This window comes from Mesocricetus auratus, unplaced genomic scaffold, assembly GCF_017639785.1.
Source record: "Mesocricetus auratus isolate SY011 unplaced genomic scaffold, BCM_Maur_2.0 Super-Scaffold_100046, whole genome shotgun sequence".
Classification (NCBI taxonomy): Eukaryota; Metazoa; Chordata; class Mammalia; order Rodentia; family Cricetidae; genus Mesocricetus; species Mesocricetus auratus.
In genome coordinates this window covers 6435316-6460803 of record NW_024429223.1, presented here as the reverse complement: position 1 = coordinate 6460803, position 25488 = coordinate 6435316, and the positions used below count along the sequence as shown (strand labels likewise).

At 47.4% G+C, this 25488-nt stretch overlaps 1 protein-coding gene across 8 annotated transcripts in view; it reads left to right on the top strand.

Moving 5' to 3' along the window:
- Positions 1-25488, top strand: part of Znf536 (zinc finger protein 536) — a 454586-nt gene that overhangs the window by 109909 nt on the left and 319189 nt on the right. For 6 of the 8 annotated variants that reach the window (XM_040735410.1, XM_040735411.1, XM_040735409.1 and 3 more), the window contains exon 3: positions 16295-16411. The exons of the other annotated variants lie outside the window; for them this stretch is intronic. The gene's annotated coding sequence lies outside the window, so the exon portion shown is untranslated. The remainder of the gene's footprint in view (positions 1-16294; positions 16412-25488) is intronic. 8 annotated transcript variants of the gene reach the window in all.

Below are 25488 nucleotides of genomic sequence, written 5' to 3'. Positions count from 1 at the left end.
TTCCTGAGTAAATGGGGAGTGAATGGAATACCAACACAAGGGATGTTGATGGTTCTTTGAAGGACAAGATAGGGGCGATTGCCTGGTATGGAACCTTGCCAGAGGGAGCATCAACAAATGCTTTGGAAACTTAAGGTTAGCAGAGGTCCTGCCTGAAAGGCAGCTTAGCATCCTGGAAAGATCCCAATGAATCTCTCTAAATGGATCTGCTTAACTGGGTATTTACACACATACAGGTGTGTGCATGCATGTGTGTGTATGTGTGTGTTTATACACTTGTGTACATGCATACCCACATATATATTTACATGGCCTTGCTACTTAATCCAGGGTAGTTTTGTCATCCTCCTGCCTTTACTCTCAAATTCTGGGACTAGAGCTGTGCACCCGCATGTGTCGGTCAAGTGGATCTTGGAGTCTTGGGAGACACTTGGGGCAGAAAGGAGGAAGAGTGCGTGCATGCTTGAAAAACGTGTTTCTGTAAGTGGTGTGTCCGGGCCTGGAGTGGAGTGTAGAAAGGAAGATTTAGAGACCATGTCAGAAAGGTCATTAGAATCCCGCATGTATGGCCTAAGCTGGAAACTTTAGCTGTGACCCCCGATGTTATTTTAAGGTGGTGGCTTTTTCATATTTAATTATGAATGAAATTGCATTTGAGGACAGCAGCTGATGATGGTGTGTGGTTATGCTGTGTGGGCTGCTTTCAAAATAGCTCACCCCAAACTTCATTAGCGATTAGTTCGAGGAAAAGTGCAGCCTGACCTGCTGGCATTTTTCATATTGTCTGTGTCCAAGTTATGCATAGGCAAGGAGAGATAGCTAGTGGCTTTGTAGGTCTCTGGTGACACGGACTGTGCCTTCCAGGTCTTGATCTTGGAGAGCCCATTTTGAGGACCTCAGAATGCATGATGGTGTCTATCCTCCTTGTTTGTCCTTCCTCTTTACCTTCTCTCCTCTTACAGCAGCATGGTGGCTCAGCATGCCAGGGAGGGTGAGGCTAGCACTGCGCAGTCCCAACTGGCCCAAGGTATCTGGTTGCTGAGCCCAATACTTCTGTTCCCATTCCAACCCCCCTACCTAAATATGGTCAGTGTTTGCAGTAGCTCCAGCACTGCCTGTATCTGTGTAGACTGTGGATTTCAGCTTGTCCATCGGCAAACTAGGCCTTTCCTGGCCTGCTTTCCACTGCTAGACTTAGGATAAACCCTTGTTATCATGGAGCTTAGCCTCGGAGAGAAGTACACATGGGCGGGTACCCAGAGCTTTGCTGGACACAGCATACAGTCTAGGTTCTCAGTCCCTGCCCAGCCCATTGCTGACATTGGCCAGGGAGATGGCCAGCATCCCAGGGTCAGTCCCAGAAGACGCTCCTCCTCATTGCCCTTGTAGGAGGCAGAGACATGAGCGATATACAAGCTGGGTTTGCTTCCTGCTAATCTCCCCACCCCGCCCTTCTTCAAAGTCTTCCTATGTAACCCAGGCTGGCTTTACATTTGTGTTCATCCTGCCTCAGCCTCCCGAGTGTTGGAATTATAGGCTCTCATGACCAGGATGGACTTCTGTTGGTGCTATCTTGTCTTTTTTAGAATTACTCAGTGGCTCTGAGCCCCAGTTTCCTAGTATCCACATAGTGGGGGTACAGTGAATGATAGAAATTAAAATAATCACGCATGACATTTAAAGAACTCATCAGTGGGCTGGGATCCCGGTAGGAGCTTAGTAAGAATTAACGGTGGGTGGTTTGCCACGGATGATGGTGATGGTGATGATGATGTTGATAGACTATGTGGCGCGGTGGCGTGGAGTGGAGCCGGATAGTCTGGGACTGAATCCTCGGGCTGTCGTTGCTCAGTTGTTTAACCTTGGGTGAGTGACTTGACCTTGCTTTGCTTTGGTGGTCTCGTCTCTGTCAGGGGCAGTGCCTACAGCATTTCTTAAGCTGGCATCAGGGTCTGAACTGGGCCCCCTGGTCCACAGAAAGCCCGGTTGCAATTGACCACGTTGTTCTGTGCAAACTGGCTCTTACTGCTTTTCACCAGGATTTCTGAGTTATTGTCCTAGTAGCTGCATGAGGTTGGCCATATTCATCTTTCCGTGCCTTGGTTTCCCTGATGATTAAGTCAACACGCAAGGCCTACTGTGGAGGGGTTGTTCTGGTGACCCTTGACATACAAAACACCTGAAGGGTGAAGAGATGGTTGTTGCTGTCTATGCCCTCCACACAGGCTCCTCCCTTCCTTCGGGGGCTGTAAAATTCTGTAACTAAGTAATCCTGGCTGAGGTACTCAGGGAGGGTCACCGTGCTGTCTCCTCCTTTGAGTGACAGCTGTTTCCAGGCGGATGCCTCCCTCGTGTTCTTGAGCAGTGAAAAGAGAGGAGAGCATCCCAGATTTAAATTTGGAATGTGTCAGAGTCATGCCAGCCTGCCTGGATGGAAACAGGCCAACTGCTACCTTGAACACCAGGATGCTGATCCTACGGGGGTCTGGGTTGGGGAACTGAATCTTGGAGCGAAAGGAGAATCTAAGAGCAGCTTGAGGGGCTTGCTGGAAACAGCCACTGACTCCCACTGAGGAGTGCCTGGATCATCTTCTGGGGGAGATGCGGGTGCAACACTCACACAGGCGGTGCGTTCCCCAGAGTGGAGTTGGACAGGAGTGAGGTCTCGGTGTGCAGGACGACAGAGCTTTGCTCACCCTAGGGTGGAGATCCCTAGCAGGCGTTCTTCCTAGAAATCTGGTAGCTGTCCTTATGGGTTTAAAGGATGCCTTTTTAAGGCTGATGGACTGCAAAGTGATGGGGGGGCGGGTGGAGTTCTGCAACCCTGGAGTGTGGAGGAGGGGTTGGAAAAAGACTGAGAAGCCACTATGGAGAGAAACAGTGGTTCTTCTCTTACCCCAGCCCTAACTGGCTTCCCTCCTCACAGATACCTGCTTAGGCTGCTGACCCTGGGCATCCTCCTGGGTCGAGCTGGGAGGCTCTGTGTCGGGAAAGTTTAACGGGAATTTGTGATCCTAGAGCAGGCAAGCTGACTGCCTACAGTCCTGCCGTGAACCCTGTTGACGTCTCCTCCCCCTACCCCAGCTCCAGAGTCAGTCCTGTGAAAGGCAAATGGCCAAGACTGGTCCTAGGGCTGTCCCGAAGCCTTCCTCGCCGGGAGCTGCTTCTATCGAGCCAGAGGCCATGTCGGCTCTGGTACTTGAGTACGTGCAGGGGGTTGGTTTGCTCAAGAGTCCCAAACTCAATGGCCACACTGGCTGTTGTCCTTAAGAAGGGCTGGATGATGAGTGCTATTGGTTACCTGAGGCATGTCATAAGCAACTGACTAGGCCCCTCACTAGGACTTCCCCCAAGAATCCTGGCCCTTGCCTACTTTCTGTGTCATGCTTATTTCTCCGGGAGGCAGCACCCCTTGGGGGCAGGACTTCATGAGACACCCCACCATTCCCCTTTCTGAATCTCTCGGACGTGTTGCACTTTCCCGCGTGGGGGCAGCCCCGTGGAACACCCCCCAGGGTGGGTCAACAGCGTGCACACACATCTGTAAGAGCAGGGTTAGCACTCAGGGCTGAGGATGCCTGAGGAGTCCACTCTGTTTCTAGCAGCCACTCCCCAAGTCCATCCATGGCGGCCGGTTACCATGCAAGGTCGGTTTCCTTCTTGTATTTTGCGTAGACTTTTAACCTGCCTAGGTCCCTTGCCATCCCCATGGACCAGGGCTTGGAACAGGGAGTCCTAAAACAATCTCCACCTCCTACCTGCACATGTACACAGCAACGAGCCCTGAATGCCTTTTCTTGGTGTGCAATTTGCCTTCTATTTTTAACTTGTACAGAAAGGGCCAAAAAAGAAAAATCCCCGAGGAAGTCAGAGCGGATGGAGGTTGCAGGTTATCCAGTCACCCAAGGACCTGAGGTAATTGCCGAAATGACATCTTTCAGCACAGGAGAGTCTCCTGAAGAAGGACTTCCTCCCGCAACAGGCTGTGTGTGGCTCCTCTCCTCTGCCGCCGCTGCTCTTAATTCCTTTTCAGCCATGTCAGGAAGACTTGAGGGGGGAAAAAATCCCAGCATTAAAGACACGCTCTTTGTTTTTGCAATCTGTGACCCCAGCAATCTCTTTAGCAAGCCACGGTTCAGCGAACTGGCACACAGCAGCCGTTCGGCAGTGGAAAAATCATAAAACAGATGGAAGCTTTACATTTTTGTTTAGATTTTAAGAGCAGTTTTTATAACATCGCTTAAAACCATCCTGATGTATCGCACTGTTTACACTCAAAGCTTTGTAGCTAAGATGTTTACAGTGCAGAGACTGTTTTAAGATATTTTATAGTTATGATATTTAGATAATTGGCCAAGAAAAAAAATAGTTTGTTAAGATTGTCGTGATGTTGGTAACCGTGAAGGGACTTATGAGTTTCAATAAATATGTCCAGTTCAGTGGAAAGTACAAACTCAGTTAAAACAAAACAACACAAGAGGGAATATCTTTTTAGTGAAATCATTTCCTTTTCTTAATCAAAAGATGACAGTCAGGGCCTTAGAACGCCCATCTGCATGGCCCCATGCCATGGCTCTCTGCTTGAAGAGGCATCTCTTTTCTCCTGAGGGATGCATGGTGACCCGCTGCTGTTCCACAGGAGTTCAGGACACCACCTCAGGACACGTCCTGCCGGCCCTGCCCCCCCGCCGTCTCTTTGTGCAGTGTGCAAGACGCACAGATTCCTTTTTTTGTTTTTTGTTTTTGCTTTTTTTCAATGTTGAAGAACTTATGCAGAGCTAGCTATGATTTGGACCTCCCCCACTTTCTTTTTTTTTTTTTGTCTTTAAACTGCCCCAAAATGGCATTAATCAAAAACAATAACTCCTTTTAACTTTCTAAAGTGCTCTGAAGGAAAGTATGAAATAATCTGTGTGTGGGCCACAAATGCAGAGAATGCAAACATTTCACAATAAACATCTTAAATGAAAAGTCCCTGGCAAGATAGGCTGAAAGATAGGACATGCTGGGTTAATTAATGCATACTCATAAAAATAAACCTCACTTTTAAGATTCGACCAATAAAAATCATTAGCATATTTGGGTCGGATGACTCTGTGTATATGTTCAACTTCCTCATGGCACACTGTCCTCTTGAAGCCTAGAAACAGATTTCAACTTCAAGTCAGAACTCCCCCTCCCATCGGCCCTTTCTGTTCCTGACACAGTGATAGGATGATTTATTCTGGTTTTATCTGTAATACCTGCAATTGATCTACTGGCGATAGGATTAAATTTATCATTGTAGATGTATAAATCATAGTTAGATCACCCAAAAAATGTTTGGTTGCATAAAAATTCCTATTGTTTGCTGATGACACACAGTGTTTGCTTTTCGCTAAAATGAAATTACTATAGTACATAATTTTCACCCCAAGATCCTTTTTTTTTTTTGCTATCTTACATGGAATCATCTCAGCCTATTCACAAATTCTATCTTTAAAAACCTTCTCTTTCTTGAAACCACATATTCAAACAAACATGGACATGGGGGTTGTGGACCATCTACTCCTCTGGAGTGTGGCTAAATCAGAAACCATAGAACATTTCTAAGTCTCACCATAGTATGGAAGATTCTGGCTTTCGGCCGTGTGCTTTGAAGACACACGGCTACAGAGGCCTCTTCTATGACAAGCAAGCCATTAAATCTAACTCGTCTTTAAAGGACTGAAATTAGAATTCATGAACTCTCCCTAAGTTGTAACTACCCAGACAGTGAAATTCTCTACCTCCAATGCCACGTCTCAAATCCTTATGAAAATAAAAACAACCTGGGGAAAATTATTGAAGGAAAAAAAAACCCTCCTGCCTGAGTTTAATTTTATCCAACTTTATTGGCAGCTTATTTTGAGCAAATGTGTAATAAAGTTACCACACAGAACAATGGAAAGAAATGAGGAAAAAATGGTTTTTGTTGTTTTCTTCTCCTGTTTGTGATAATAAAGACCAAGGAGCAGTAAATATCTGAATAAATAATTTGGGGATTTGCAAGCCCAGGATTGGCGACAGAACCACAGGCCCAGTGGTCATGCCATAACCGGTTTGTTCTGTAGGTGGCCAGACACTGTCCTGGCCATGCAGGACTTCCTAGGGACTGCTGTCCTGTCCCCTCTTCTGTCCCTGACTCCTATGGGGACAGACTTGTGTACTTAAAAGCCCTTCTATGGCTATATCATTCCAACCAGCCTGGAGCAAGACAAGTACCCACAGTTAGGGAGAGCGCTTTTCCTGTGGACATTTCCCGACGGCGTTTGCAAGCTGGAGGGTTGCGGGGATTGTAAACAGTGACTCTCATACCCTCATTCTGTGCCAGAGACTCAACATCGCCTATTTTAGAGACTGTGTGTTTACGATACAAAACAAACGTCGGCATGGCATGTGTGTATATTTGTCCGAAGCCACACCTAGTGGATCTTGGGGTGGGAGTGTGTCCCTCATGCCAATAGCCAAGCTCTGTGTACTGACCTTCCCATGACTGCTCACTGTCCCAGGTCACCAGGGCTTGAGTGTGGGGATGACTACAGGAAGGTGTCCATTCCGGGAAGGACCCCTCTACAGCTGGGATGGGGACTGGGAGCCCTCCAAAGAATCCAAGGTCTCCCATGCAACAGGCTTCAAACTTGAGCATGCCTGTGTGGATTTCAGCACACGACCCTGAGATTTTTGAGTTACTTCTATTCTGTGTGCAGCTGAGAAGTAAGTAGGCTTTGTAAGCAGCCTTTTATTTATTTTTCCTTTTTGTAATTTAAGTTAGAAACAAGTTTGTTTCACATGTCAATCACAGCTCCCTCTCCCTCCCCTCCTCCCCACCAGGCTCCCCAGTCCCACACCCAATCTCCACTCTGATCCCCAGGTAGAGTGAGGCCCTCCATGGAGGATCTCCAGTCTGTCATGTCATCCAGGGTAGGGTCTAGGCCCCCCTTCAAGAGTCCAGGCTGAGAGAGCATCCCTCATTGTGAGATGGGCACTCAAAGTCTATTTGTACGCCAGGGATAAGTACTACCCAAGGCCCCATAGATTACCTAGGTCTCCTCACTGACACCCACATTGAGGGGATCTGGGTCAGTCCCATGCTTTCCACATAACCATCAATCTGGGGTCCAAGCGCTTCATCCAGTGACTGATGAAAGCAGAGGCAGATACCCACAGACAAACACTGAACTGAACTCCTGGAATCCAGTGTCAGAAAGGGAGAACTGATGGGCAAAGGAGTTAAGACTGGGCTGGTTTAACCCACAGAAACAGTTGACCTGAACAAGGGGGAGCGCTTGTAAGCAGCCTTTGAAAATGTGTATGTGTGAGTGTCTGTATGAGTGTGTGCCTACTAGTGAGGGTGACTGCGGAAGCCAGAAAAAGGCATCAGTCCCTCTGGAGCTGGGGTTGCAGGTGGCGGTGAGCCACATCACGTGAACGGTAGGAAGAGCATCAAGTGTCCTTACCTGCTGAGCCATCTCTCCAGCCACTAAACAGACTTTTGCATGTATTATGTGGGAGACGGACGTGCTGTGATTTGAATATGATTGAGTGTGTCCCCAGGGGTCATGTGTTATGAACTTGGTACTCTGTACGGTAATACTGAGAGGAGACAGGACCTTTAAGGGGTGAAGCCTTCAGGGAGCTACCCTTGGAAGAGATGGAGATAAGCCCCCCTTGGAACTCTGGGCTCCTGAGGTAGGGAGAGGTTGCAAGAGGAAGCCTAGGGGGTGGGGCCGAGTTGTAGAATGCTTGTTTACCATGCACACACTGATCGCTCACACTGCAAATACAAACAATAATAATAATAGTGACAGTTGAATGAACAAAAAATAAAAATAGTTCCAGCCTGGGCTACATGAGACACTATCTCATAAAACCAAATAAGAGAGTAAGCTTGACCCTGTAAATTGCTCTTTGGTGATCCATTTGGGGACTAGTTCCTCTTGTGTGTTCTTGTCACTTGTCCTGAGGTCCTCTCCAGAACCGAGCAAATGCTAGTCTCCAGAATCTTCAGAATGATGAGATAAATTACACACTGTGGTAGCTTGAATGTAATCGGTCCCCATAAGCTCATAAGGAGTGGCCCTTTGGGGAGGTGTGGCCTTGTTGGAGGAAGTGTGTCACTATTGTCACTGTGGGGACAGACTTCGAGATTCTCTCTAGCTTAGGCTTAGACGTAGCCAGCACCACGTCTGCCTGCAAGCTGTCATGTTCCCTGCCACGAGGATGGTGACGATGAATTGAACCTCTGAGCTGTAAGAGAGCCACGGCAATTAAATCTTTTCCTTTATAAGAGTTGCTGTGGGTCATGGGGTCTCTTCATAGCAATAGGAACTCCAACTAAGACACACCTCTTTCCTTCAAAGGTAGCTGGCCTTTGTGTTGTAGTAAACTGCAGGCTAAGGCGTGACCTGTCCTTGGAGAGGCTAGGCTGTTCTGGATAAGATGCAAGCTTCTGCAGCCCCTAGCGTTTCAGTCACCGAATTCTGGGCCGGATGTTGGGAAGCAGCAAGAGGCTGCCCCCCCCAAGTGTGCTATACTGATATTGTGCTTCAGTGTTTTTAAGGCCATGGGCTGATGTGAGAGTTGGGATGGCCACAAGTAGGAAGGGATGGAGGTACTGGACCAAAGCCTAGGGGGTGAGCTTCAGAGGATGCAGTCAGAGCTTTTTAGAGGTGACTCGGTGCTGGGGTGCTTCCAGTTAGTGACAAGGACATCGTCATGATCCATCTCAGACTTCACACTGGTCCGCACGTGTCTGTTTCTTCCCCCCTACCTCCATGCTGCGTACCGGTGATGGACCACATACCTCGGGTGTTGTTGGCTTTGCCTGTCCATCATTGTGTCAGCACTTGAGCCTGGAGGCTGAGCATTGGAGGCCATTTCTGTGAGTCACTTACTGGGTTAGGACAGAGTGAAGAAGGTTGTTGTTCACCAAGGATGATGGGTCCATGGGAGTCCTGGGAATTCATAGTCCCCACAGCTAGAAGCTCTCTGGAGACTCCCACATTCGGTTCTGAAATCGAGCCGCTGGGAAAGTCAAGGCTTTGAAAAGAATGGACTCCCAGTCTCAGATAGTAGTACATTATGACCAGCTAGGCCATGATCAAAGCTCCTGGTTCTTAGCCCTGTGGCCTTGTCACTGCTCATGTAAATGAGAATATACCAGTAAGCATTCAGTATGAGACACTAACTAGGCAGGCCATTCTAGAACATCTCCTGGGTTACCTTTTTATCTGAGAATATCAGGAGCAACAGTAGCTGCTAGTTGTATAGTGGGCACATTATTGTGTTTAGTGAGCTAATTACTGACTCTCTTAGTTAGTCTAAATCATTCTTACGGCCATGACCCCATCTTACAGAGGAGGAAATGGGCCAAGAAAGGCTATTGAGCATGCAAGGTCCACAGTCAGTAGTACAGGAGGACTTTAATCTTGACAGCTTACTCCAACATTGGTGTTTGGTTCTTCCCTTCCTGGAAGTTCCTCCCACACTACCATACTGTCTCCAGATATGTTCCTCTCTGATTCCATTCCTATCTGCTATGATGCCATAGCCTGCCTCCCTGCTCTCTATCTTGAACAGAGAGCTAAGAATCAGTCTGTGCAGTGACTTGGATTTAGGGTACCCAACTAACTCTTCCATGATCCCTCACATGTATGCTATGCTGAACTAAATCACGGAAGTCTCCTGCCACCCTGTAAAGGCTTCTTTGTTCCATGGATTGGTCTGAGACTCCTCGGGACGGCGGCCCAGGGATGAAGGACACTCTCTGAAGGTGCTCCTCTGGTCTAAAGAGCCACCTCTCACGGCGGCTGTCTCCCTCACTCTCCCTGTCTCTCTCACTCTTGTTCTTAATAGCACATCTATCCCCCTTCTCTTCCCTTTCAAGCCTCTCCTCCCACTGAAGGTCCCATCACGTTTAGGTTCACTCCGCGTGTGGTTTTCGTATTGTGCTTTCCCTCACACCTTGATGAGCCTTCCTGAAGGGAATTTACGGGTCATCTTTAGCTTTAAGACTCATCACTTCGGCCTTCTTTCATTTCTCTTTAACATGACACAGATGTGGACTACCCATTCTCCATCAAGGTAAAACAGAAGGAATGAGGAACATGGAGTGACTCCTCGGTGAAGAATTTCACATGGGCTCTTGTTTTCGCGCTGGAAGCTGGCTTCTCACAGAGTCTTGTAGCCAGGCTTGTGGGAGAGTGTTGAGTGTTTCTTCTTCCCAACACACATAGAGGGCAGAGGCTAACGACCTGCCAGTGTAATGAGCAACACATCGAACAACAGTAAACTCAGGAAATCTCTGGCCATCCTCAGTACCGTGTCTGGAGGCAACGCATGTCTGGTTTTCAAAACAGAGCCATTGGCATGGCTGCAAATGAGGAAGGGGTAGTGGCGGGTTGGGGGTGGAAAGACTGTCCTTGAGGGAAGACTAGAGAATATCTCATCCAGGCTCCCCCAAACTTGTTCTGGGTTGCTTGGGGTCAACAGGAGGTCAATAACCCTGCTAGAGTGGTGCCACCAGATTTTCAATGCACCCCTCAAGCTATGAAGACCATTGTCAGGAAGTGAGAATGTCACCAAACATGATGAAAACTCCAAGGGTTCCTAGGAGAGTCTTTGGGAGCCAAAAGCAGGGGACAAAGAAGCAGGGTCCCTCTCGTAGACTTACGCAGAGTAAGAATCTCCTTGTCAGTTCCTTACAGAACGAGCTCTGCCACTAGAAGATGCTGTGAACCCACAGGTACGGATCAAGTTCTTGATTCCACAAGAAGGAAGTCAGGTTTTTACCATAGAGCAGAGAATAACACATGTTGGCTCTGTATAGCCAGGTTAGATCCGTGTCTTTGGTCGAATTGGTGGGGCTAGGAGAAATGAAATACACACTGAAATGGAAGGTTCTTGTCCCAATGCCTTGTTTCAGGTAGCCTAGGAACACACAGAACTTTGGATAGATGTATATCCATCTGTAACTAAGCTCACCATGGGTAGGGAACCCAATGTCTCTGAAACAGAACTAGTTGGCAATGGCCAGCAATGCTGGCCTGAACCTAGAGCCTTATATATGTTGTCTCTACCCTATGTTTAATTTTATTAATGCTGGAGATTGTAGCCAGAAACTAGTGTGTTCTGAGTGGTCACCTTTTTTCCTGAGTGACACTCCAGCCCTATTATTTCCATCCTACCAGTAGGGACAGGCAGATGGTTATGATACTGGTGATGTTCATGCTGGAGCTTGCTGGGCTGTATGCTGGCATCATGCTCCCATTCTCCTATCCAGGAATAAGAAGATGCCTTCCAGTGTCTAACAGGGTTTCCTGAGAGTATACTGGGTCAGGGAGTTCATCATTAGAAGCACCTCTTGGAGGCGTAGATAGACAGGACTATTTTCTTCTTCTTTCTTATTCTACCATGGTCTACAGAGAATCCTACTGGGTGAAACAAAACTCCTGGACAGGATTCAAGCAGAGGCTACATTTGTCAAATTTTCCCATTGAGCACATTGGCTCTTTGGGTGGGCATGACAGAGGCATATTTAGATGGGCCTGTATCTCTATATGCATATCTCTATAGCATGATAGAGATATATTTATTTACTAGAAGCCCATTGATAAAGCTCTCAGTGGTGGAGCAGTCACCTAACATACATATAAGGTCCAGGATTCCGTCCCCAGCATTGAAAATAACAACAAAAGAATCTGTTGGTTTACTGATACTCCTCTATTTCTTCATAGGTCATTTCTTAATTTGCATATTCATTTACTCATTAATCCATACACTTACTAATTTTTAATTCCTTCCATCATAGCTCTAGCTCTCCATTCATTCATACATATCTTTAGATATTCATTTGCATACATATTTAGTCATGTGCACTATGGGGCCATTCCTTTGTACATCCATTCATTTAATGAATAATAATCCATTTTGAAATGGATTACAGCCTCTTGAGTTGTGTAACAGTTAAACTGGGGTAGATGCCAGTTGTGGTGCACATGAAGTTGGGTTGATAGTGCCAGGACTCGAGAGATGATTTTTGGCCTGTGACAAGTAAAAGTTAAATTCACCTACTGTGATACAGAAATTGAATTTGTCGAAGTCTTCCTCCCCAGTTTTTCAACACTGTGAAAATACAGTCCTGTTTGACTCTCTCCAACAAGCTTTGTGTGTGTGTGTGTGTGTGTGTGTGTGTGTGTGTGTGTGTGTGTGTGTGTGTGTATGTGGCCTGGTGCCATGTTTGGGTTGTTCTAGAAGTTGAGAACTGGCTGAGTCACTGTTTTCCCACCAGGGAAGCAAGCTATGGTGGGGTTTAGGGTTGTGGTGGGTGGAAGGAATGCACATAGTCAGTCACATGTGGGGGCCCCACATAGAGGAGCAAGAGACACACCAAAAGAACCACCAAACGCCAAGGGGGATTGGGGATGTTGTCTTCCCCATTTGCAGGAGCTTCTATCCAATAGTCTTGTTTCAGAATCCCCGTGGAAATATAGGTCACGCAGAAGGAAAACCACTGTGCCTCTTTCAAGCTGAGATGTGCATTTGAAAGCTCAAGAACCATAAAACACAACCCAAAGGCGGAGTTTCTGGTAATAGTAACAATGACTGCCAGGCTGGTTGAGAATGAGGGCGTTTTTTATACCTGGACACAATGTAACTGGAATAGGATCTTCATCCCCTAGGACATAATGGAGGACTAGCGAGATCTTAAGTGTCTAGTTGTCAGTGTATTTATTCCTTTCAAGTCAGTCATTGCACAGGATACTTGACAGAAACATCTTAAAAGGAGAGGTTCATTTTTTTGGCTTGTGGTTTTAAAGGGTTTTTAGTCCGTCATGGTGAGGAAGGTTTGATGGACAGATCAGTTCATGGCAGAGGCAGCAGGTACGAAGACTACTCATATCATGGCAGACCAGGAAGCAAAGGAAGCAGAAACCAGGTTGCCGCTAAACCTTCAGAACCTTTCCCCACAATGGCTGGCCATTAGCTAGGCCCTACCTCCTAAGAGCTCCTTTCATAACCTTCCAAAAGAGGACAACCAGCTGGGGACCCAGCACTGGAAACAGCAACCTCTGGAAGACGTTTCAGATTCAGTGTTTCACCTCACATGAACTTTCCTTGCTGTGTGACACTCCCATGCGCTCATGAGCTCTTCCTGCTTACAGAGAGGCCCCAATGATTCTTTGGATAAGTATCATGCTACACAATGGCTGTCACACGTGACACGAGGCTCCAGTTGGTTCCAGACGGTCCCTTTGTCATTAACGACTCTGTGAATGCTGCCCTTTCCTGAATGAAGGCTGTGGGTACTCAGCTGTGAGACACTGCTGCCCACCTAAAATTGTAGTTGACCCCCCATGGTGCCCTCTTCCCGGATGGCACTCAGGCATCCAAAACCAAGAAGTCTAGATGGCTTGTTTCACCTGTGATTCGGAACCCCACCCACCTTGAATCTCAACTCATGACCAATGGGAAGAGTTCTTACTGCATGCTGGTTCCCTAGGTAACCAGTGCATGCACTTGAGAAGGACCAGAGGGAAAGGAAGACATCACAGAAGCATGCATAGCACTCCATCCACCTCAGCCCCCACCCCTGCCCTCAACCTCACCATCCCAGCTATGGTTCTGCCCGTTGGTTTTAAATACACAGCCATAAACACTCAGGACAACCAGCAACATGGCCGGATGTAATATTAATTTATTTCCTGGTTTGTCTGTGAAAGAGTCAACCATATAAATCACTGTAAGCCACGAAGACAAAAGTGAAATCACATCTTCAAATGGACAAGTATAGCATGCTATCTTTCGGCTCCAAGGAGCATCATGTGTGGTTAACTCCAAGTCTTTGTGTGAGCCTTGATTTTGGTTAGGTGATGCAGTCAGAAGCTCCCCCCCTTCCATGTTGGACCAGAGCCTTGGATGCTTATCTGTGGCATATCCCTGGCAAGCCTGGTGTCTGCCGGACAGTGCCCCTGCAATGCCATTTTTCACGACTTGTTTAATTAACAACCATTTTTGACCTCGGCTTGTTATGAAAGTGTTGCTATTCTCTCCTGCTAAATTATGTCTAATGAACATATTTGCATGTTATCAGATATAGCAATATATCATTTCAAATTTGAGCGTTTAAGCCTACATCACTCAAAACAGCTTTTGTGGATTAGTAAGCAGGTGAAATCAAAAATCTCATTTCATATCTGACATTAATAACTTTCGGGGGAGTGAGCATTGACATTCATGTCTGGACCAGAATCGAGCCCAATGTCCTAGAAATACAAGGGCAACACACAAACCTACTCACCAGATAGGAAAATAAATCACACATAATGCAGAATTTCTACCTTACATGTTAATTAATGTGTGCAATCAATTACTGATGTTACAATATGAGAAAGAAACTGGTGGGGAAAGGGGTAATAAAAAATACCTATAGATTTATCTGCTTCTTTTTTCTATTTAAACAAATAGTCTTCAAGCCCGTGAATGCTGTGTTGAGGCATGCTTGGAATAATAAGCATCATAAAATCTAATCAGATTTATAAGAGGAATTGATTGTTGTGGCAGGAGGAGAGGGTGGAAAATAAGCTGAAATTTAAGTGTTAATTTTTATGCTAATCCACAGTGGCTTCGTATGAAGCAATTTTGTTCTGTGCCACAAATATAAAATTGTCCCTTGCAGAGAAATGTCAGCTTGCTAGACCTGAAAGCAGTAATTTATTAGGTATGTTTCTATTAGTATGTGTCACATTGTTAGCAGGCTATACACACAATGGCGCTTCATACTTATCCTCCAAGTCTGAGAATGTCTCAGCTCAGTGGCTGGAACGTGGGGCGTTAATGCATTATCATATGCGGGGTGGTCTGTGCCCTGTGGACAAAAGGCTATTTAATACAATTTAATGTCACTCTGAGAAGAAGTGGAAAAATAAAGACGGGGAATAAAATGGCATCTGTGAGTTTCACAGGGCACTCATGCACAAACCCTCAGTTTAAGAGGTATGACATTTCTGCCAAGGAAGAGAATAAAACTGGGGCATTTTTTTTATAACCTGTTCCCCACTGCAGTATTTCCTAAATGCTATTAAGTGATCGATTTACACGGCCACATGATGATGTCACCCATAAGAAGGGGAATGCAGATGACAGCAAAATGCTACTGACAGTGACCTTGTTTCTGAATCCTTGGAACCCTGTCAGCTTTGCTTCCAGTATATGGTTTCAAAGAATGTACTTTTTGGACAATATCTAGTTACTGGGTAGTGAATTAATAGAGTTAAGGGTTCTGATGCAATTCACATATAGGTCAATTACATGCGCCAACATCTGCTCTGTCATGATCATTTGCATATAGCATTCATATGTTAATGATGCCTCTTTTTACTCAAGTAATATATTTTAAAAACAAGATTTGCATATCAGTTTGGATCAGTATATTACAAGCAATTTATCATTTTCCCCTTCTTGTTATGATTTGAAGAACAATATCTTGAATGATGGCTGCTATATTTGAGCACGGCTCTGATTTATACAAGCAGCCCCTCGGTGGGAAAGCTTCCATTCTAAAGCTGCTTAAAGCCTTATAAATCAATAATGACACAGATGGACTGCTGATAATCTATTTAGAATGCCTGATAGCAAATATTGCCGCACAGACGATTAGAGGGGTAACCATTTTAGCAGAGTCCTTCCTCCCTCTGCAAATGGCAAGTTTGAACAACAAAAACAACGTAAAAGAAGTGCCTGTACCCTGACTTCGCGTCAGACCTTCTGGGTCTGGCTCGCAGAGGGGAAGACCTGGGGAGAAGAACAAAGGCACTTCCCATTCCTGCCAATATAATCATATCAGCCCCTGTTTCTTTAACAAAACAGGACCTCTTAATGGAATTGTGTCTTCAGGTGTAAATAGCATTAAAAGCTGCTTCTCGGGTCCTCTCTGTCCTGATACAGCGCAAGGAGTGAGAAAATAAAGTGGAGGTTGTCAAAAGTGGCAGCTGTTTGGAATCCTGATAAATATAAGCTCTTATTGATCTGATGGAAATAAAGGATCCCAGTGCTAGGCAGTATTTAGCTTCTTGTCTACAGCGCGTCACTAGTGGCCTTGCATGGGGATAGATTTCCATTCTCATGCCCAGGATTTGATTTCATCTTTAACCTTTGCAGCTGAGTTTCCTTGACCTCAGAGTGTGGCTGTGATTTCCCGAATTTGTTACATTTTTGCTTTACATGGTTTCTTTCTCTATTTCCTTTTTTTTTGTTGTTTGTTTGTTTGTGACAGGGAAAGGGGACATCCTTCTGGCCATCTTTCAGCGCCTGTATCCGGTGCATCTTTTCTGGGGATATATCCTTCCTAGACTGACAGTCCTTAAGCCAAGCATGCAGTGAGGGTGTTAAGGTAAGCCTCTCCCTATTACAGCTGTCCGCCTGGACATTCCTCACGTCTTCCTGCCTTACCCTGTTGACTTCACACAAACCCAGTTCAAGCTAACCACTGTGCACCCCAGCCAAGTCAATCCGGGATACAAGTGGAGGCCCCCTGCACCCACCCAGTAAACCCTGGTTTGTGGGTCCTGGGGACCAGCATTCCCTTTGTGGTTTGGATGGTGATGGTTTGAAACAAAAGGATTCCGAAGAACAAGGTTCCATGTTCTCGTGGCGCTTCACCCCGAGACATTGTGTGGCTTAATTTTTTTTTTTTCTGGAGTTTTCTTCCGGGGTAGTAGAGATGAAGCTTCAGCTCAAACTCCTGAGGTGCTGTTCACGTTTTTTCCTCTGGTTCCAAGAAAAGTGCTGCTGTTATTTTGAGTAGTTTGATACAACCAAATCAAAGTGAAGATTTGAAATGGCTTTTCTGAAAGCCCAAAGCTGAAGTCATAAATTATTCTGCACCGCGATTCTTTCTGATAGTGAAACCGTACCTCTTCGCCTGACACTGCTGCAATGAGGGAAAGTGAAAGTTAAAAATAAAATTGAAACATTTAAATCTTGGCCGTTGAGAAGCTCAGATAGACATCAAGGCCAGTCGATAGAGCCTCCTATCAATTAGACTTGCACGGTTATCATTCCATATTGGCTTATTAGCAATTGCTTGGGTTCAGGGTTCCAGGAATTAAGAATGTGAAAGGTCAGACTGGGGTGGGGGCGGGGATATCAGGAATTATCCACCTGTGAAAAGACGGTCTGGGGGTGTGTATGGGGCTCCTCCATGTGCAGAAGGCAAGGGACAGGCTGATGGTGGCATCGAGGCCTTGCGATTCTTGCGGGAGGAAAGTGCCTCCAGTGAGAAGGCTGGAAGTTTTCCCTGGTTTACCCCGTTATTTGAGTCGGAAAGTGTTGATTTCACACCGCGCTGAGTGTTTTCCCCCCCGCAGCTTCTTAGTGGGTGTATTCTGTGTTCAGAAAAAGGAGCAGTTATCAAAAGCAGTAGTGGGGGCCATCAGTGACTTTGCAGATCCCAAGGTGCCCTCTAGGAGAGTGTGGGGGGGCGGGTGGGCTGCTCAGGAGCGCCAGCCTAGAGACTGCAGACGGAGCTTCTGGCTAGGTCCCTCCCCGGCATATCGCAGGCGGGAACAATTTTTGGTTCCTTTGCTGCTGGGTTGGGAAAACAAGCCCGTGGTTGCCAGTAAGGTTTGGAATCTGCCTGCCAGATAAGGGAATGTCTGTGAAGACTATTTTCCCTCTTGGGAGGCAAAACACAGATGGGGGAGTTCGGAATCTTACAGCACTCAGCTGCTACATTGATGCAGTGTGGATGCTCATGATATCCGAAGGCCAGGTTTAGCATAGTTGCCCGGAGCCGCTGGTAGGGAGTTGGTAGTGCTGGCTGTCGAGAGAGCGAGAACATTCCATTCTCTGGGCTTCTTGAGGTGGGAGAAACAGCCTCTGGTACCATGCTGGCTACTTCCCCCTTGACTCCTTTTGGGAAAGGAAGGGAAGGGAAGGGAAGGGAAGGGAAGGGAAGGGAAGGGAAGGGAAGGGAGGGGAGGGGAGGGGAAGGGAAGGGAAGGGAAAGGAAGTAAGAGTACGTCTCCCATGCACTGCAGACAGACAATGAAGGAACGTCATGGGCTTCCCCTGTGGGAGACACACACCATCCCTAGCTTGGGTAGCTCACACACTGGGGGACGGACAGTGGTTCCAGGCTTCCCAGAACTAAGACACATATTTTTCAGCCAACCAATGGGCTAAACTTTGGGCTTCCTGGAACATAAAGGAAAATCATTAATAATTCTGCTCATATGCAGGAGACATGTTCAATAACCTCGATGAAGCCTGAAGCTGCAGACCCCACCAAACCCAATGCTCACTCTGTCCTTCCTGCATGCATGTGTCTATGAGTAGAGTTGATGAGTTTGACACAGAAAAAGAGTTGCAGACGGAAGTTTCTGTCCTACCTGGTCCCACAACCGTTTAGTCCCAAATAAACACACATGGCTTCGGCTTACCAGTGATACCCGAGCCTCTTGCTTTCTTGGCAGCTACATGGCCTCTCCTTGACTCTGCCTACTACCTTTCTCAAGGACATACCCCATCCAAGAGTGGCAATAGCCAATAGGAAGATAAAACAATGCTAGCAGTGCATATTCATAAAAGCCATGTAATGAGATTTCACGGGCAGGCAGGGGACTGAGGTATGGGTGGTCTATGGGGAACCCCGGGGAGCAGGCACAGGAGTGTTCTTCTGGACGGGAAACGCACACCTTGGGATGACTTGGGGAGGGGGTGTCATGTGACCTGGAAGTAAGATGAAACTTTACTTCCAAGATCAAATTCTCTTTTTTTCTTTTTTAAAGAGATATTTTATTTTGTTAATTATGTACAGGTGTGTGTGTGTGTGTGTGCGTGTGTGTGTGTGTGTGTCGGTGTGTGGCTGTGTTCGAGGGCGTGTAAGTGACCTAGAGGTCAGGGGCATTAGATCCTTTAGATACAGAGTTATAGACACTGGTGTGGGTGTTGGAAACTGGTTCGCTGGGAGAGTGGTCGGTGCTTTTACCCACTGAGCCAGCTTTCCAGGGCCCATACCAACTCTTTGTGACTTGGAGAACAAATTCTAAGGCTCTGAGGAGTGATATCGGATAGGTCTAAGGAACAGGCAAAGGATACGTGGGTACCTCTCTCCTAGTCCTTGTTGAATTTCAGCCCCAGGACACAGTCTTCTCAAGCTCCCAGGGGTTGAGAAGAGCTGACAGCATGTGAGAGCAGAGGGCCTGATGTGGCCCTGTGTCCGAGAGTCTGGACTTGTGTGCAGGGGAATCTCCTCTCCCCCACACCCCCTCAGTTCTTTGAAAAGGACACTTGGCTTTGGGAAGTTCTTTTTTTCCCCCTCTCCCCTCTTACTTATTTTAACGAGGGAAACTCAAAGATTCTGGAAGAACCACTCGTTCTTGCTCATCTCGAATCTCTCCTCAAACTTGACCTTGGCCCCTCGTCTCCCCTTGCCTTTCAGAGCTGGGTCTTTGAAAGCATCCTCATCAATGATCCACAGAGTACCTTGTGCACATGAGGCTACTGTAGTTATAAACTCTCTCTCTCTCTCTCTCTCTCTCTCTCTCTCTCTACACACACACACACACACACACACACACAAATCTTGATCATTGATTTCTTCTTGTCCATGGTGGCTGTCACTTTGAGGGGACAGTGACCAATTGCAGCCACCAGCGCATGGCTATAGGGACTGCCAGAATCTAACATTAACGTTCTTCAGGGTGAAGGCTTTGCATGCAGCCAGGAAGAACACCACACTCAGGTTTCATGAGCGCTCCCATTTTGACAGTGGCCAGCAGGCACACAGAAGAAAGAATGCATGGAGCCTTACAGGGCTGATGTTTAGGCCAGTGAGTGGCTAGCCAGCCTGGGCAACTTAGAGACCCTGTTTCAAAATAAAGAGCTAAAAGTCCAGCTGTGGCAGTACACAGCTATAATCTCAACACTTTAGCTGAGGCAGGAGGATCTTGAGTTCAAGGTCAACCGCGACTCTGAGCAAGATTGTCTCTAAAGTTTTTTTTTTTAGTAAATAAGTGATAGCATGGTTGGAAGTGTGGGGTTTGCCTATCATGCGTCTAATCCCGAGAACTGCAAAAATTATATGAATAAAATAATAAAAAACAAGACAGAAAAACTACAGAAATGCATTGCAATGACTTCCTGTGTCCTTACAACATGGGTGTCCAAGAACATCCCTCTAAAGAGGGGAGACACAACCTTCAGTCCATAGCCCACCCCTCATGCATGAGGTCCAGCGCCATCCAGAGGAAATGGTGCTCATAGACCCTGGGAACTCCCTCCCACTGCTCCCCACTCTCGGTTCCTATCACCCGAGTTTCCTATGGGTAGAGGCAGGACTGTCCTGTCCAGTGCTTTCACAAAGAGTGGGCTCCAAAATCAGTAGGAACTCATCGGAATCCGGCCTTCCCATCTGCAACGGTTTGAATCTGAACTCCTCCGCAGGCTCAGGCGTTGAATACTTGGCCGCCAGCTGGCAACACTGTTCTAGGGGATGGTGGGTACCAGAGGAGGTGTCAGGGCTGGTCTTGCCGTGGCCCCGCTGACCCCAAGTCACCTTAGTCGAGTGCCACAGAGGTGGTACTTTGGGGGAGGAGGAGAGAGAGATTGAAGTGTCTACCTGAATCCAATAAAGGGTACATATGGGGGGGGCATGCTTTGTGTCCCATTAGCACTTTGCCAGGATGCTTCGGAACTCGTGGAGGTAAGGACTGCTCATGACTCCTTTGTAGATGAGGAATGAGGGAATGGAGCCCTGATCCACCCCCCCCCCCAGGGAGAGCATGCAGAGGGGAACTCGCCTATGCCTAAGTATTCCTTGAGATTATCTCAATCCACCCCGGAGCCCCTGGCAGACAGACCTCATCCCTTACGTGTGTCTTCCAGGCTTGGAAACTGAGGCTGGTGGGAGTTAAGCTGTCTGCCTCAGGAAGCACAGGTAGCAGGTGGCATCACACCCTTAACTTTTCTCCTCACTGTGACCAAACCCTTGACACAAACAACTTAAAGCAGGCATGACTGCTTTGGCTCATGATGTTTGACCCCAGACGGTGGCCAGGAACACGCGGTAGGGAAGGTTACGTCATGGTGAACAGGAAGTAGAACGCACAAGATGGGAAGTGGGTCAAGGGTCTAACGCCAGCGCCTCGCCTCCTTTGGTTAGACCCCCCCTCTAAGGACAGTGCCACCAGCTGGTGGCTAAGCGGTCAGTGCCAAGAGAACCTGTAGGAATGGTTCAGATTCAAGCCACAGCAGAAGGGGAGGCCAGAGTCTGACTGTAGTTCTTGCTGGTTTACAAGCACTAGAAGCAACTTGGCCAAGGCAGTCTGAGTTCAGGACCACAGGGAGCTCATGTTGAGGGTGGGACTCAGAAAGCAGGGAGAACCAGTGGATCTAAGATGATGTCAGATGGACGGATGCTGTGCGGGAAACTGAGTGGGTGCTCCATTCAGGTGTGGCTTTGTAAGGTCATGGTGAGTTTGTTTGTTTGTTTTTTCTTCTGTTTGTTCATTGGTCATTAGCTGCTTTGTTTCGAGGTGCTGTTAAATAAACCCCACAGTCTCGCAACTGCCAGACACCCCGTTTAGCACCGCACCCCAGGTTCCTCCTTCCTGGCTTGCTGCTTCCAACCAAAGAAAAGCATCTTGAGAAACAGGCTGTTCCAGGTGTGGAGATTCTCCTAGATAACTGAATTAGAATTAGCCTTGCAATGGCTTCTGGTGGTCTGGTCACTGTGGTCTGGTTTCCCCTGGAGGGATGCCTGGTCCAAGCTGGCCGCCAGCCCTGGGAGGAACCTACTATGTACACAGTAGCAGAAGTAGCATGTCCTGGACAGCCCTGTGAACCAGTGGTGGGTACTTGGGCAGAAGTGGTCCCTCTAACTCCAGATCTTCCGACTGTCTGAGATCCCAGGGGGATGACATTGGTACTGTACACATGCCATCTTGGCATTCAAGAAGGAGGAAATGGAATTTGGTGAGTTCCAGGCAGCCTGGGCTGTGTAGCAAAACCCCAATTAGGGAATAAAAAGAAGCTTAATAAAGTGCCTTAGTGAATAAAGGCACTAGTTCCCCAGCCTGATGACCCGAGGAGTTTGGACTCCCAGGCCTATATAGTAGAAGTAGAAAAATCACTCCCAAAAGATGTCTTCTGACTTACACACACACACACACACACACACACACACACACACACAGTACTAATTAAAATCAAAACCAGACTCTTGAGTCTTGTCAGTGGTGTAGTTTAGATCTGGCTCCTCTGGGCAGTGCCGTCTGTCCCAGGCAGACTTCTCCGAAATCCTAGATCACCCACAGGCCCGTGGGCTCATAGGGGTTCGTAGTGGCCTTTGTGATCAAACTCACGGTCTTGTCCAGGAGGTGGCTGAGACCCAGAGGAGGTGGAGGAGCTTGCCTGGGATTATAGGACATCACTGACAAAGTTGCAATCCCAACCCTCCCCTGCCCATGCGTTTCTGCCCGGTCTCATCCTCACATGAGCAGAAAGCCATCCCTCATGGAGCTCTAGACGATCTGGGACCACTCTTGCCTTAAAGGAAGCTTTAGTTGGGGTGGGGAAGTGGGGGTGGGGTGGGGGCATGTCTTCTGCGTTGTCATGGTACCTGTGAGTGTTGAGCGATGGTTGGTGACAGTTCAGTAACCAACTTCCGGGAGTGTTGGTTGCCACTATTGGAGTTTGTTGCATTTGGTTTAAAGCTGTGGTGACACGACACACCTCCCTGTCTTTCCATATTTTATGTCCTTGCCAAATCCTGAGCCTGTGGAGTCTGATTCTGCTACGCCCACCCTCCAGGACGTGATTATGTTCATTTCCCCCCTCCTTACAGCTAGCAACCAGTTTACATCTATTTTTTTTTAAAGTTTCTGCACAATGGGCACGGTGGTACGTGTCTGTAATTCCAGCACTCGGGAGGCTGAGGGGAGAGAGAAAAGGCCAGCTCGAGCCTCATGGCAAACTCTTTTAAAAAAGAAAACAAGTGAGGGGACAAACAAAAACTTCCAGCAAATAGCATGCGGGCCAGATGGGGCTGCCGTCCATGCTCAGCAGCGGGCACTGGGGGGGTCAGGGACAGAAGGTGACAAAATAAGGGTTGGCCAGCGTGGACCTCAGACCCTGGATGGGATGACCCAGATTAGGAAGCAAAGACAGAACGTGGGAAGAGACACAGCATGGGCAGCCAGTCCCACACTGACAGTTGGAGATGGAAGAGTGTGTGTGTGTGTGTGTGTGTGTGTGTGTATGCATGCATGCATGCATGTGTATGTGTATGCATGTGTGTGTGCAGGTGCATGCGTGCGTGTGCGTGCATGCATGCATGTGTGTGTATGTGAGTGCATGCATGCATGCATGCGTGTGCGTGTGTGTGTATGTGCATGCATGCATGTGTGTGTGCGCATGTGCATGCGTGTGTATGCGGGTGCGTGCATGCATGCATGTGTGTGCATGTGTGTATGTGTGTGCGTGCCTGTGCGTGTGTGCATGTATGTGTATGTGTGTGTATGCGTGTGTGTGCATGTGTGTATGTGCGTGTGTACATGTGTGTATGAGGGTGTGTGCATGCATGTGTGTATATGTGCATGCATGCGTGCATGTGTGTGCATGTGTATATGCATGCGTGTGTGTGTGTGCATGCTACTTGGGGGCAGAGAAAGGGTGGCTGTGGAAAGCATGGAGGTCAGGTGGCCCTGTGTGTGACTGCTGACGCCACCTTCCTCTATATCACCCCAACACCCAGAGTAACAAGTGCCTGCATGTCACCTCGGGTGATTGCTGGGGCGAGGCATGACGCTTGGTTCTTTTCCCTGTGAGAACCAAGCGATGGAAGGGCCCCTCTCTGTAATCCACGGGGGGACGTGGTGCCGCCTGGGCAGGAACCTCCTGCTTCTGAAACTTCATGGCTTCCCATGAGTGGCTGATGCACCTTTTTTGTTTTTCTCAGAAGTATTTGTTAGGCGTGTCCTGACCCTCTATCACAGTGACCTGAAGTTTTCTCTGGGGTCCTTCTGGGCTGTTCCTGCTGGCCTGGAAGGACAATATGTTCAGTTCCCTATGTCCTACCATTTCCTAGCCCCTCAACCCTGCTCCTTCCTTCAAAGAGGCCCAATGTCTTCAACCTCCCTGGGATGAGCCAAGAATCAGAGAGGCAAGGAAGTTGCCAAGCATCCGGATTGGGGAGGAGATGGTACATCCTGTTGGCCCCTCTACCTGCTGAAGTCATTTCTGCACAGTCCCTATGTCTGGTCCACATACAACATGGCGTTTCTGTGTGTGTGTAATATTATTTGTTTTTATTTCTGTAATCCCTTTATTGTTTGCACAACTGCTGTCAGACTGTTGCCTGAAAGTATCACAGGATAATTGCAGAACGCCTGCATAAGTAATTTCTTACGAAATCGGGCCTTGTCTGCATATAAAATTGTTTTTCGTTGTGGCATACACGGCCTTCATTATACAGAGGCTGTTTACAGGGGGCGGAGGCGCACCTTGCCCACAGGACCCAGAGATGGGAAGACCTGGTACTTGGGGATAATGAAATATGATCATTCTTCTTCTTTTTTTTTAAAGTCATATGACATTCTAGAAGGTGACAGACAGACCGAGACTGTCAGGAAGAGCCCAGCCTGGGCAGGAGGAGTGCTGGATTGACTAGTGCTCCCAGAGAAGGGGAAAGGGCCACTCACTCCTCCCGGGCTCGCGCTGGGCATCTCTTCCCACCGCATTTCTGCGATATTAATGGTGTGTGGTAGTGAAAGAAATGTGTTTTATTCTTGAGCCTAACCCTGCTGTTATCAAAGTAACTTCCAGCTTATTAGCGACAAAGGACTTCTCTCCTCTCGGCTGCCCTGTTCGCCAGGGCTTCCTGAATTAAACTGCTGTTTCCTGTCCTTTATATGCACGACCACATCTGGGTAGCCTGCTCACAGCCCTGCTGCTTAATAACAATCACCTTCCCTTTCAGTCTCTGCTGATTGTTTCTAATTCACTCTGACAGATAGTGCCTGACAACTTGCTGGCTTCTCCCTCCCTCCGTGACCTGAAGTTACTCACGGCACTTATATAGTCTGTCATTTTTAATATTTGATTTCATTTTAAGTTATGTGTTTTACTGAGAAGATGAAACCAAAAAAAAAAAGAAAGGGAGAAAAAAAGAATAGAAAGAAAAAAAGAAGAGGAGGAGGAGAGGGGGGTTCTTGAACAGAGCAAAGTTTAACCCTTCTTGTCCCGAGGCCCTGTGTCTTCTTCCCTGGGACAGGCTGAGCAGAGGCTACATTTTATCTCCTTCCTTCTGGATTCTGTGGTTTCCCCCTTTTCTCCATTTTCTTGCTTGTTTTGATTTCTTTTCTTTTCTTTTTTTTGAAACGTGTCTTTCTCTGTGCTCAGGCTGGCCTTGAACTTGCCCTCCCGCCTCAGCCGTTCCAAAGCGCGAGGATCGCAGGTGTTTGCACC